Here is a 12,858-nt window from a genome sequence, read left to right as displayed (position 1 = left end):
AGTTCACGTTACATTCTAAGCTAATATCCCTTATTGTTACACTCGATTCCATTGTCGTACCAGTCTTTAAATATGTACTCGAAAGTACTACCCGGAGACTGTAGAAATATCTTAGATTCTGCCCGTTTTCTTGAGTACATGACAATGGATTCCAAGAAAAGCTAGCCGAAGTTTCAGTCACTGTATTTCTCGTTACATTCATCGGAGAAACGTTGGGAGCTTTTTAAAATGCGAAAAAAGTAATTAGGCTAAGTTGTTTTAACACACGTTAAGTGATGATGACATCATATACATATAATAATGTCAAATTGAGTCTCTTGCTACGATGAAAACAAATTAAAACCGAATTTTGTGGATTGAATTTGTGGATCACTCCGGTCGTCTAAACATTTAGTATGCGACTAAATGTGTGCAGCTTTAAATATTTGGACCTAGGTTCTAGTAGTCAGGCCAATTTCATCAAAATGGGAACAAAAGTACCAATTTAGGCATGATGCTTCCCAATATCGTAGCGATCAATTTTGAATAGGCCTCAAAATGTCCATAGATGATAGGTTCAGATAGACAGAAATAGTAATCACACCTATGTAGGCTATTCCTCAGATAACAACGAAAAATATAGAGCTGTGATGTACCGTTTTCGAGTTATAGATAAAAATATGAATGTAAGAAATACTCTGATTATGATAAACATGGTCTCAAGTTGTTCCTCTTTAGGCCTACATAATGATTCACTTTCAGTTAATGGTCTTTGACTTAATTTGCCGTGTAACCTTGGGAAACAACAGCATAATATTAGGTACTATGTGAAATCTTTATAATGCTTAATGTTAAGTAGAACAATTGAATTCAATTTTGATAAAATCATTTTTTGAAATGCTAACCTTCTAGAGGCATTGGTGGAAATTACTCCCATTCGAACTTTGATTCCTGTTTTAAATGGGATCCAAAGGTCCATACATAAGGGGGCTATTCTAAAATGAATCATAGTGACCCAAAGAAACTACATCATGCCAAGTCGTGTTCTTTTGTCAACTATGTTCCTTAATATTGCTACCGTGCCTGACTATAGTGTAGGTTAATTAAAAGATTTGGAGTTATTGTTGAGAATTCGTCTTTAGTTATTTTTGTGCTGGGTTGCCGTGGGTGCTGGGTTGCCGTGGCAACCCAGCACTTATTGTTTGATTTCAGTTTTCTGTTGTTTCTATTAGTAATTCATGAAGAAAATGGAAACTTGTAAAAATATTGCAAAAAAATTATCAAAATGGTTATGACAAACATGAATACTAAAATTGGCTTGTGCAGATATCAGAAATATTGTGTTGATTTTGCATTTTAAGGTAAAATAGGTATATGTTTTAGGAAAATAATATTTCTGAATCTAGACTAGGAAGTTTTGATGGTTCTCTTCACTAGCACACTGAGCTTGGCAGGCTATGGGTTATATGGGCAGACACACCGGGTACCATACATGCTTTGTTGTTGTTCAGTATCTGTCATGTATGGCCTGTATCTCTGTTGAGAGCTCCCTGCTGAGTAGTGAGCAATGAATACACAATGTTCCTTAATCTCTTCATGTAGATAGTGGTCTGTCTGTGGTGGTCTGTTATCAAATATATGTTGGATAATTTTCAACTACATGTAACATGTTTGACCCTGCAACATGCAGCATAGTTATTTGAGGGAAGACCTGTGTTAATAAATAAACAAGATCACTGCTTGGAAATAAGATAGGCCTGAGCTGTGTACATTTCCTGGTAACAAGATGGTGATCAAAAGCTATTGATGCACACATCACTTTTATTTGGGTCTATTTTTATGATGACACAAATGTCAAAACTAGAATGAAGCATTAGAGCATAGGTAATGATTGGATTTTGTTACTACGAATATTATCAATAAACATTCACTTATTGGCTTTAAAGGTGCTATTTTGGGGTTCAGTTTGTGTAGGCCTGTAATATATATTCGAATATATACTGGTACTTTAAAAAAATATATTTCTTGAAAGTTTGCTTGTTACTTTGTATGCTTAAATCCTCAAAAAACAAAAAGAGCTATGAATTAATCTACACTATAAGGTGCAAACGTCGGTTCCAACTCATGCCATCCAAACCTGGTGATAATATAATATTTGAGTAGGGGGACAACACGTGAGTGGAGATGTTTGAGGTCAAAGGTCATTTAGTGGTCAAATGAGGTCATTGTTGATTTAGATAAAGCGATGGGGAAATTGCCCTCTTTTGTAAAAGTAAATTTCAATGTCAAACATTACCTAGTGGTAAGGGCATCAAGTGAGTGAAAATGTTTTGAGGTCATAGGTCATCTAGAGATCATATTTTAAAATTGGTCGTATTGGGCTGTAAGTTAGTGAACGTAAACCTTAGGAGGAGTAACAACATAAAGAGCATAAAAGTATACAAATTGAAATGGAACTGTTGTAAGGAATCCAACTGAATTATCAGTATCTGGGAAAAAGTGTCTGATTTTGAGGTTTGAAACAACCGAATCTTTGCACTCAATGTTAACTCAAAGTTACTCAATGTGAACAACCATGTCCCAGCACATCCCTTTTTAAAGGGATTTTTATTTGTGAGATGTCAGATGTGCAGTAATCATGGTAATGAGATATCGTTTACATAATATCACGGTTTATTGTGTCCCGTTGAGGTATTATTAATATTTATGTAATGGTAGCATTTTTCGGTAGGATTTAACACATTTTATGCCTGAACTATTGTAATCAGTTCTCATGAATTAACTTTTAAGAATGGCCGCTTAATTTATAGATAAAATGTATTATACACGTTTTAAAGATCTTCAATCCACCACCTTATTCATCTGGTTGTTATGGTTATATCTTTCTTGCCCCTCTTGAGATTTATTGTATTACCTATTGTTTGAACCAACAGAGACATTGTTGTAGTTACGTTTTTAGGTGTCAGCTTCCCTTCACATTTGTGATACGTGTCAACTCAATTGATAGGCCATCTTAATTAAATAATTCGCCGTCTCAAAGTCCTTCCCAAGTTAAAAACTTAATGCGGATATTATCACCTTTGGTATTGCTGTTGCGCTCATTTTTAATACAGGGAAAACCTGTCCATAGGAATATACAGGGTCAACGAACTTTTGTATTACATGTTATTCAATGGAAGCGGCTGTTCAAATATTGAAATCGGAAGCAAAAACAAAATAAGCTAGAAAGTTCAAACTTGATGAGATGCTGTCAATTACAAATATCTTTCATTGAATCATAAATAAGAACACATTTTAATAGGGGTGTATGTGTAACAGCTGTTAGGCTGAACAGCGCCCTCGCATCCTAAATTGGAGCTTCAACTCCCAATAAAAGATAAAATTCTGGTAAAAATTGCATAAATTGGTCCAATGGTCCCTAAACTATGTAAATATCATTAAAAACCATCTCATTTTTCAACCGATTTTTTTTAAAGGTGTCAAAATGCTCAGGAGGATGAGCGGCTTAAAATAAGACCCTCCCCTAAGCTTTCTGAAACATCACCCCTTTTTCAGGCTCTTTAGCCTATGCCTACTATTAAAAAAGGTTTCACTGTGGTCAAGATGAAGAACTGTATTGAGATTTCCGATTTAGGCTATGTTGACAGACGTGAGATTTTTGGGTATTAGATTTGGAAAAAAAAATAAAACAGTTGAAAAAAGCGGGCGAATGCGCGCTGGGCATTTTTTTAAGTGACCTTTATAACCTCACCTGTATCACTTGTGGTAAACGTGTGTTGAGAGGTTTGGTAGAATTTTCCATTTGAAGTCCTCGACTCTATCTTGTATCTGTAGTCAGAGGATGGGAAAAGCCCAGATAATGCCGTCCAGTGTGAATATGTGTTGGAACCAATAAGTGCACGATTCCATATCCCCCAATTTGTATATTGCAGTTGCGTTAATGTTGCATCTTCAGCACTACAATGATCACTGTATGTATATTCAATTCGGTATTCACTCGCTAGGTTAACATCCCTACAGTTCCACGATATATTCGTTGGCATTGTGTCAGACGTCTCAATATTAGTTGGCTCACATTGTGCTGAAACAAAACGACAATATAATATGAACTTATACACCTTGCAGTTGACAACAGATGATACATTTGTATGTATTATTTACTTGTATATTAACTCACCACCTACACCGTCTATATAAAACAGCAAACTTGAAACAATCAGTAGTTGAATAGTTCTAGAATACATTGTTTTAGTAGAATATAGCATAAACGTGCAAGTTGAAGGCTGTCATATTTATTTGGTTATGTGGTTCTTTGTAGTTTGTGCCTTTTGTGCAGTTTACTTCCTTGTAGTTCATATAATGGGTCACTGATCACCGAGACGGAAAGAAATGCTAGTTTAGACGCCTGACTTTTTATTAATTGTCTTGTCCGCTAATAACTCATGACTGCACTGGCATAAAAAATAATATGTTTTCATATTTTGACTGACAAATTTCCCCGTATGTATGGCTATTTTGAATGAGACATCCTGCTATATAACAAAAAACAACCCAAGAGCAGTTATTGCACCGCAGAGTTGTGGACCGAGCTAAGTGCACGCATCACTTTTAGGAGTACTAGACCCTTGGTTTTCATTTAATTGTATTCCTTTTTTAATTATTAATTTCAAATTGAACTAATAAGTATCAATTAATTAACATAATCCTGCCTGCTGCCTTATATCACCCCGGGTGGACCGTTGCAACGATGTGGCACTTGCTAGTGTAACAAGCTGATTTTGTTTGTTTGTTAGTTGCAACAAGACTGCAACAAGGTGATTTTTCCAATTTTGTCATATTCCAATAGAGAACTACACGAGGAGTGCTCATCTTAAGAAGGGTGAAATTAGACTCCGAAGATGACCGCGCTGGTGATCTACCAATGAACTTATCCCCTTTATTAATATTAAATAATTAAAATTTTGGCCAGACTTAAGGGAAGGGGTATGAACGTTTGGACAGTATTTATTGTGGGACATTAGAGCACATCAGACATATCGAATTGCATTCTGAATACGAAGAATGTCCTTCTGATATCAAATAATTTTGATTTTTGAAATTTGCAATGTAAGACACATTTTATGGCAAATCATTAAAAATTGATATTTTTGATATTTAACAGTACTCGAAGTCATCATCATCAGTCGGTTGCGGAGCAGGCGACTACAAGCTTTCTCAAACTGTTGCGATCTTGGGCAAGCGAAACAATTTTGTTTGGCTGCAGCATCCCTTCAGTATCTCCCAGGAGGTGCTGTACATACTGTAAGTACAGTGTCCGCGGCCGTCCCGGTTTCCTCTTCCCATGTGGTGGAATATAAAGGGCATATTCTTTCAGAGGCTCGTCATCTTCAAGACGCAGTATATGGCCGAGAAATTTGAGTTGATGAATCTTGACTCCGGCAATCCAGTGGAGTGGTGTTGGTCAGATTGTAGATGGTTTCATTTGGGATCCGATTCACACGCTTGATGTTTAACATGACTCTGTAGCAAGATGTTGCAAAGGCATTGATCTTGTTTTCCATGTCCTTGGTGATTACCCATGACTCGCACCCGTACAGAAGGATAGTGACACAAGTTGTCTCAAACAGCTTGATTTTTTGTTCCGATTGGCAGGGATGGGCTTCTCCAAAGGCGTTCCAGTTTCCAGAAAGCGGCCCAGGCTAGTGCTTTTCTTCTTTTTAGGTCTCCAACACTAGAGCCCATCTTGGAACCCAAGTACTTGAAGTCTGTGACATGGTTGAAGGTACTACCATAGACTTCAAGTGCTGGCTGGGCGTTACAGTTTGCAGTCATATATTCTGTCTTAGGTGCGTTGATGACAAGGCCTAGATCTGCTGCTGCTGTTACAGTCCTAGTAAGCTGTGACTGGACCCGGGCTATAGAAGATTCCAACAGGGCAATATCATCAGCAAAATCCAGGTCATTCAGCATCTTAGCAGGATACCTGCTTGACCGACGTGGGTAGGTAACAATTTCAGCATCAATTCCAGAAGTTGATTTCTTCCGGAGGTAGTCCACCAGGATAATGAACAGGAATGGTGCCAACACATCACCTTGAAGCACTCCAGTTGTTACTTGGAAAGGCTCTGAGATACTTCTGTTACGAGTCGTACTTGACTCAAGGCCAAAATCACCTTTTACCCGAACTCACACGAATGCACAACACAAATACACTGGTTGATTAAATTAACAAAATCTAAGTCTTTAATTGAAAGTAATGTAGGATTGGTACAATATATGACAACAAAATGAACATATAAAATAATCACACAATCACAATAATGTTTTAAGTTATTGGTACTTAGCCAGCATTCTTCTTCTTGAAGATAACAGAGTTTTTGCAATGTTCTGGACGGCTGATGTATATATCCTTAATCACTTGTCCTGCGACAATCAGCGAAGTCCGTTGTACACTTGCGTTTATAAATCCTTGCTTATAAAATCCCAAATACTAAACTCCTTGCGTCGTTCTCCAAACACGTTTATAACTCCTTGCGCAGTTCTCCAAATACTAAACTCCTTGCGCAGTTCTCCAAATCTCGTTAATCCTTGCGCCGTTCTCCAATACTAAACTTGGTGCTATTTCCACCTTTCACACAATATCTTCAGGAAGCAGGATTGCGATGCAGTTGTCCCCACTTATTTTGACAGTTGTGTTGCTCCTTTAACCAGACTTCAGAAAATCGGCAGAAGAATATATATTCCTTTCTTTGAAGAAGTACGTTCTTTGGCGTATTCTAGATCTTCTCCGACAACACCGGCAGGTAGTAGTGCATTGACTACTTAAATTAATTCTGGTTAGCAATTTCCTTTCTTTGAAGGAATTGGACTGTAAGCATATTAGCAAGCTAGCCCAGATCAACACTATAAACTGTGGCAATAATTGTGTTTACATTTTCTTATATATCAAGCAATGGGAAATCCCAAGTATTAATAGCCAAATGTGATCTTGGGAATTCCCAAGCCTTAATTATAACATTAACCTTTCTCATTACATCACTTCCTTAGGGTAATTCCATTACATCATTTTCACTTTACAACTTCAGGGGGTTTCCAAATATTCCATCCAAATTAGATATGATTCAACTTGTTTTGCCCAATTTGAGAGGGGAATTCCCCCCCCAAATGTCATCACTCATGTAACTTTGTAAACAAAGATAAATCATCAAATTAAATTACTGAGGGCACATCACACTTCCATCTACCATAACGGCACTATTGGAGTCCTTGTAGAGCACCTGGATGGCATTGACCACAACCTTTGGTATTCCATAATGCCGCAGCACTGAGAACATGACGGACCTGTTGATGGAGTCAAAGGCTTTTTTTGCAGTCCACAAAAATGACTGTCAATGGAAGTTGGTACTCCTTGAAGCCTTCCATGATCCTCCTCAAAATGTGTATTTGCTGAGCACAGCTTCGACCTGATCTAAGGCCAGCCTGGTTGCTTCTCAGTAAAGGATCAATGTGAGGTCGGATTCTGTTCAGAAGGATCTTGTTGTACACTTTTGCGGCAATGGACATAAGTGAAATACCACGGTAGTTTGTCATGAAAGAGAGGTCGCCTTTCTTTGGTAGAGGAATGATGACATTTGTGACCCACTGACGCGGCGGTGTCAGCGTTGAGAATACTTCCATACAGAATTTGAGAATCATATCAATCATGCTATCCCCTCCTCCCTGAAGTGCTTCAGCAGTTATAGCACAGTCCAATGCTGCTGCCTTGTTGGTCTTCATGGCTGCTATTGCTTCAACTACTTCTTCACGAGTTGGGGGCTCAGTGATAATAGGAAGATCTTCAACAGCTGGTGCAGGAAGTTCTGAAGCTGCTGTGCCACTGTCGTTGTTAAGGAGTGAGCTGAAATATTCCTTCCATTCCTCAAGCAGTTCATAGTCACTGGTTGGGGCTGATCCATCTCTCTTTTTGACTTTTACCCCTTTACCCCTTGAGTTCTTCCCAGAAAGCGAGTGTATAATTTTCCAGGTAGTGGTGTAATTCCCCATTGCATCGACCAGCTTCAGGTCTTCCATCTGCTTATTGAGTGTAGCAAGCTCATCAGGTTTATAGGAGTTGTTAAGGCTGGTGTTCAAGTAACTCGAAGTAAACTCGAAGTAAACTTTATAAATCTGATGATTTCTACCTAGGTGGGATGAAAAGCCGACGATCAATTGAAAATTTAGACCTTTCGTATTGAAGATATGGATTCATTTTCCCAAAACACCAAAAAACATTAGGTTTTTTTGGGGAAAAAATCCATATCTTCAATATGAAAGGTTAAAATTTTCAATTGATTCTCGGCTTTTCCTCCCAGTTACATACACTTTAAGACTATATCATTAAATTTATAAAATTTACTTCGAGGACTGTTATATCTCCAAAATGTGAAAAATATCAAATTTTAATAATTTGTCATAAAATTTGTATTATATCGTGAATTTCATAAAATGAAAATTATTTGATATCAAAAAGACATTCTTCGTATTCAGAATGCAATTCGATAGGTCTGATGTGCTCTCATGTCCCACAAAAAATGCTGTCGAAACGCTCATTCCAGTTCCCTTAATGAATACAACCTAAATGTTTACCCTTTTCCAACTTCATTGTAGCTCCTAATATCAATCTTCAAAGTCAAACTAACAACTAATAGCGCTGAATTATACTATATTGGGCGCATCCAGATATTTTTGGCCCACCCCCTAAAGAAGACATGGGAAAATCTTAATCTTTTTTAAGACCTCGTAAACAATGAGGTCAGATCATATAGCCAGCAGTAGTGCATAGAGTATCATCCCTACGGATTTCATCACAGTCTTACCTTAGCACGCTGGTAAGCAGCGTTTGAGATGGTGTTAATCGATAGTCGATAACCGATAATCAATGATCAATCAGCTATGAATATTTAATTGGATTCTAAAAATAATGATCACGGACTCTCATGTTCAAATGCGTGTGTGTGGGTTTGGGGTGTATACCCCCCTCGCATGTTGATGCTCGCAATTGCTGAGGACGGCTTTTTCCCCCTAAAGAGACATGGGAAAACGCAAACTTATTGGGAATCCCATGTCTTCTTTAGGGTAGGTGCCGTTAATTTCTGGAATAGCCCACGGTCTGCCCCCCCCCCCCAACTTCATAATCAGAAGTTTTTCCCACCACGCTAGTAGATGCCATTGTAAAGTAGTGCTAGAGTTGGTGCGGTGGGGGAGAATATATAATTACAGATAGTCGATAACCGATAATCAATGATCAATCAGTTATAAACGTTCAGTTAAACCCAAACACGCAAAAATGATCAAGGAATCGCTAAGGATGATTTGCTTCTGGGTAGTGGGGGGTGGGTGGGTGAGGCGGAATCGATAGTCGATAATTGATTATTGACTATCGATTATCGATGATTAATTATCCATAATCAATCATTAGTTTATCCATATTCATTGTTGAAAAATGTATAGGCCTCCGCAACCGACAAAACTAGGAATCGCTAAGGATGATCTCCTTCTGGGCATGGGGGGTGAGGGGGAATTGATAATCGATAATTGATTATTGATTATCGATTATCGATAATCAATTATCATTTATCGATAATCAATCATTAATTTATCCATATTCATTGTTGAAAAATGTATAGGCCTCCGCAACCGACAAAACTAGGAATCGCTAAGGATGATCTCCTTCTGGGCATGGGGGGGTGAGGGGAATTGATAATCGATAATTGATTATTGATTATCGATTATCGATAACCAATTATCATTTATCGATAATCAATAATTAATTTATCCATATTCATTGTTGAAAAATGTATAGGCCTCCGCAACCGACAAAACTAGGAATTGCTAAGGATGATCTCCTGGGGGGGGGGTGGGTGAGGGGAATTGATAATCGATAATTGATTATTGATTATCGATAATCAATTATCGATTATTGATAATCAATCATTAGTTTATCCATATTCAATGTTTGAAAATGTATAGGCCTACACAAACGCCAAAACGGATATCTGCATTAATTTGAAAAAATGATTTTCTCCAAAGTGCTATAAAGCACACTCTTTGATCATTTCTATGCACATCGTATCTCTTGCAACCTGAAGGAACGAAATTTGTTTCCGTTTTGAATTTCAACAACTTACAAATGACATTTTTCGTAAAATGAGGCTCAAATATTTTGTTCTGAATTGGAAAATCTCTCTTGGTATAAAATGAAAACTATTACGGATTTTGATGGTAAATTTCAAACTTTTTTATATCAATCATCATATCCGTGGGCACGTGGTACTGTATTTTGAAAGCCATCCGAGTTTCCATTTTGACAAACGGATAACAGCAAAAATAGTTTTAACATTGTCATCTATGGAAGAAAAATCACAAAACTGCCTTTTTCTCAAGAAAAAAATTGGGACTCGAAAATAAATTTTCTTCAAAATCGTTTTATAAGATCTTTATATATGCTTAATAACTTAAAAAAAAAAAAAAAAAAAAAAAAAAAAAAAAAAAAAAAAAAAAAACAAAAAAAAAAAAACGAAAACAAATTCTAAGCTGATACTTCATGTAAATGATTTCCCCGAACCCAAACCCTAACCCTAATGCTACTCATAACCCTAATCCTAACCCTGACCCTAATTTCGTGTACAAGTAGGCCTACATGATAAAGAAATAAACAAACTATATTGGAATATTGGACACTTAGACAATAATAGCCTCATACACCCAACTCCGCCTGCTGCTTTCACTTCACTCTTTAATCCCTGTTATGGAACTGTGACAGAAGATTGATATACAGCCTCTCAGAGCGTCCGAACTTTTGTGTCACGTGACCCCGCCTTATATGGGCGCATCCAGATATTTTTGGCCCACCCCCTAAAGAAGACATGGGAAAATCTTAATCTTTTTTAAGATCTGACCTCGTAAACAATGAGGTCAGATCATATAGCCAGCAGTAGTGCATAGAGTATCATCCCTACGGATTTCATCACAGTCTTACCTTAGCACGCTGGTAAGCAGCGTTTGAGATGGTGTTAATCGATAGTCGATAACCGATAATCAATGATCAATCAGCTATGAATATTTAATTGGATTCTAAAAATAATGATCACGGACTCTCATGTTCAAATGCGTGTGGGTGGGTTTGGGGGGGGGGGTGTATACCCCCCCTCGCATGTTGATGCTCGCAATTGCTGAGGACGGCTTTTTACCCCTAAAGAAGACATGGGAAAACGCAAACTTATTGGGAATCCCATGTCTTCTTTAGGGTAGGTGCCGTTAATTTCTGGAATAGCCCATTGTAGTATTAGGGGTTGAGCAATAAATATGTGTACCCCCGGGGTGGTGAATTCTCAAAGTGGTCAGCCAAAAATCGCTACCCTCCCTTTGGCCGTTCCAAAAATCTTTGAACCCCTTTTTTGTCGTGCCAAAAACCCTTGCCCCCCCTTTTTGACGTGCCAAAAATCTTTGCCCCCATTTACACACTTAAATTGTCTTATCATATAATGCCAGCGCAGCGAGCAGGAATTATTTTGCATACTTGAACGTGTTCCTAATGTTTTCCTACACCTTTTTATGGTGTAATATAGAAACGGAGCCCAAAATATATGTGGTTATATGTGGTTTTGTGGTTTTGTGGTTACCCCCCCCTTTAACGATTTTCTTTTCCATAATCATGGTAAGGTGTACCATGAGGGACATGCAAACTTAAAATAATTTTTGCAAACTCAAATATTTTTTACTAACTCAAATATTTTTTTACTAACTCAAATAATTTTGGCAAACTTAAACTAATTTTTTACAAACTCAAATAATGTTTGCAAACTTAAATCAATTTCTGCAAACTCAAATAATTTTTGAAAACTCTAATAATTTTTGCAAACTTAAAAATTGTTTTACAAACTTGAAATAATTTTTTACAAAGTTGAAATAATTTTTTACAAACTTGAAATAATTGTTTACAAACTTGAAATAAGTTTTTACAAACTTGAAATAATTGTTTACAAGCTTGAAATAATTTTTTACAAACTTGAAATAATTGTTTACAAACTTGAAATAATTGTTTACAAACTTGAAATAATTGTTTACAAACTTGAAATAATTGTTTACAAACTTGAAATAATTGTTAACAAACTTTCGAGTTTCACGAGAGAGTCTATGCGCCAAGCCTGCTTAGGCGGAAAACGTAAACAAACCAGGATCGTGCCGAAGGTTGTACAGTATAATCCACCAAAAAAACGTTGACAACGTAAAGAAAGCAGCAAGTTTAAAAAGCCCCCACCTCGGCTCACTTTTTGAAACTTGGTCCCATTTGTAAAAGATACTGATTTAAACTTTGTCATAATTATCAACTTAAAACATTTCCAGAAGTTGTATGTATCTTTAATGTGCCGATACGATATAAAGTTGTTAGCATTCTGGAACGATCAGAAAGGTTATTATGTTGTTTTTGGCCAATATCCTATATATGTTTTGTTTTATAATATTAAGTTCATGATCAATGATGTTATTGTTAAAACGTTAAAAACACCGATTTGCTGTTGATATTCAAAATGGGACCAAGTTTCAAAAAGTGAGCCGAGGTGGGGGCTTTTTAAAGTTGCTGCTTTCTTTACGTTGTCAACGTTTTTTTGGTGGATTTCCTTTCTTTTTAATGAATGTAGCCAAGCAGCTCCAAGCTTGCAAAGTCATGGAGTTACGAAGTACTCCATAAAACGAATAAAACGGAAAATAGATGTTTGAACTTATGTTATCCTTAATAAATAATTTAATAAAACTTTATCAGCCGTTTATTTTTAAAACTTACTGGTCACAACTACCGCGTGACTGTAATGTTTATAGGGATACATAATATGATCAATA

This window comes from Amphiura filiformis, chromosome 1 (genome assembly GCF_039555335.1).
Source record: "Amphiura filiformis chromosome 1, Afil_fr2py, whole genome shotgun sequence".
NCBI lineage: Eukaryota > Metazoa > Echinodermata > Ophiuroidea > Amphilepidida > Amphiuridae > Amphiura > Amphiura filiformis.
The sequence above is the reverse complement of the archived record's forward strand: the minus strand, read 5'-3'. Positions refer to the sequence as shown.